This window comes from Athene noctua, unplaced genomic scaffold, assembly GCF_965140245.1.
Source record: "Athene noctua unplaced genomic scaffold, bAthNoc1.hap1.1 HAP1_HAP1_scaffold_625, whole genome shotgun sequence".
Lineage (NCBI taxonomy): Eukaryota > Metazoa > Chordata > Aves > Strigiformes > Strigidae > Athene > Athene noctua.
This window is the reverse complement of record NW_027438064.1, coordinates 1-2,115: the sequence shown is the minus strand read 5'-3', so window position 1 is coordinate 2,115 and position 2,115 is coordinate 1. Positions and strand designations below refer to the sequence as shown.

The 2,115-nt window shown below is 74.7% G+C and overlaps 1 non-coding gene across 1 annotated transcript; it reads left to right on the top strand.

Annotated features, from left to right (window-relative positions):
- The first annotated feature begins 717 nt into the window (after positions 1–717).
- LOC141955782 (5.8S ribosomal RNA) lies at positions 718–870 on the top strand. The gene has a single exon (XR_012632748.1). It is a non-coding gene; the product is annotated as a 5.8S ribosomal RNA (ribosomal RNA).
- Positions 871–2,115: the final 1,245 nt, after the last annotated feature.

Genomic DNA, 2,115 nt, shown 5'->3' with positions numbered 1-2,115 from the left:
CGGCGGCGGCGGCTCCGGGAGGGCAGCCGCGGCGGTGCGGTGGCCGGGCGGCGGTCGGGCGGAGCGCCGGGCGGCGGCGTCGCGTCGCCGTCTCGGGTTCCGGCGGTTGGCCGTCCGTCCCTGTCTCCGGTGTGGTGCGGCGGCGGCGCCGCGCGGGCGTTCCCGGCGTCGGGGCGAGAGCCGGGGTTTCGGGGCCACGGGGGCAAGGAGCCGGCTGTCGCAGCGCGCGGGCGCTGGGCGGCGCGGAGGCGCGCGCGGCGCGAGCGGGGCGCCCCCGCTGGTCGCCCGCGCGGCGGTCAGCGTCTGTGGTTTCCCCCCTCCGCGCGAGCGAGAGGCGGGTGCAGGTCCGGGCGCGCGGTCGGACGCGCCGCCGGCCCTCCGTGCGGAGGCCGGGCCGAGCCCGGGCGCCTGGGCCGCCTCCGAAGCGAGCAAGGTGCTTGTTGTTTCCCCAGGTCGGTCGGGAGCGCGGGCTCCCCGGGCCCTTGCCGTTCGGAGCTTGTTTCACCCTTCCCTTCCTTCCCTCCGTTGTGATGTCGGTACGGTCATCTGAGGCGAGGCGCGACCGTCGCCCGCCGGTCGTCGCGCGCCCCCTCCGCGCGTGCGGAGGGGGGCGGTCGGTCGGTCGGTGGGGCGGCGGTCCGTCGTCCGAGAAGGGGGCCGCTTCTGCGGAGCGGTCCCGGCCCCTCCGCGCGCGCGGGGCGGTGCCGAAAGGCAGACAACTCTTAGCGGTGGATCACTCGGCTCGTGCGTCGATGAAGAACGCAGCTAGCTGCGAGAATTAATGTGAATTGCAGGACACATTGATCATCGACACTTCGAACGCACTTGCGGCCCCGGGTTCCTCCCGGGGCTACGCCTGTCTGAGCGTCGCTTGACGATCAATCGCCGGCCGGTGCGCCGTCCCTCCCCGCCTCGCCTCGGCGGGCGGGCGGGCGGCGTCCGCGGCGGCGCGGCTGGGGTGCCTCGCAGGCCCGTCGGTGTCGGCCGAGGGCCTTCGTCCCCCTAAGTGGAGACTCGGGGAGCGCTCCGAAGCTCCCCGCTCCCGGAACGCCCGCTTGGCGGAGCCTCGTCCCGCCGGGGCCGGGCGGCCCGTTGGTTCGGTCCGGCCGGGTCGGGCGCGGCGGTGGGGAAGGGCCGAGGTGTCGGGGGGGGAGAGGCGCGGGCCTCTTCCCCGGCCTCCTCCCGCGCGGGCGGCTGTCTGCGGGTGGGTACCGCGGCGGTACCGTGCCGTGCTGCCGCTCGCGTGCGGGGCGTGCGCCGTGGGAACGGGGGTCCTCCCCGTCGCCACTGGCCCCCCGCCTTCTTCTCCCTTCCCCGTCGTAGCCGCCGCGCTCCGGGCGGCGGAGGCCGGGGGTGGGCTCGGTGGGGGGGGGTGCGGCGGCGGCGGCGGCGGCGGTGGTTCGGGGGTTGCGGCTGCGGCGGCGACCGCGCGTGCGGTCGGCGTCGGGCCCGGCCCCCCCCCCTCCCGTCCGTCCGTCCTGTCCGTCCGCCCGCTTCCCCTCGGCGTGCCCTCCGCGCCTCCGCCGCGCCGCGCGCCCGGTCGGCCGTGGCGGGCCGTCCGCGTCCCCGGGGGCCGTCTCCGGGCGCGCCTCGCGCGCGTGCGTCGGTCTCGCGTTCCGGGCTGGGGCGAGTCGTTTGGGCGTCGTCGTCGTCGTTGGCGGCGGCGCGGCTTTCCTTGGGTGTGCGACCTCAGATCAGACGTGGCGACCCGCTGAATTTAAGCATATTAGTCAGCGGAGGAAAAGAAACTAACGAGGATTCCCTCAGTAACGGCGAGTGAAGAGGGAAGAGCCCAGCGCCGAATCCCCGCCCCGCGGTGGGGCGCGGGCCATGTGGCGTACAGAAGCCCCTCTCCCCGGCGGCGCTCTCGGGGGACCCAAGTCCTTGTGATCGAGGCCGCAGCCCGCGGACGGTGTGAGGCCGGTAGCGGCCCCCCGGCGCGCCGGGCCCGGGGCTTCTCGGAGTCGGGTTGCTTGGGAATGCAGCCCAAAGCGGGTGGTAAACTCCATCTAAGGCTAAATACGGGCACGAGACCGATAGCCAACAAGTACCGTAAGGGAAAGTTGAAAAGAACTTTGAAGAGAGAGTTCAAGAGGGCGTGAAACCGTTAAGAGG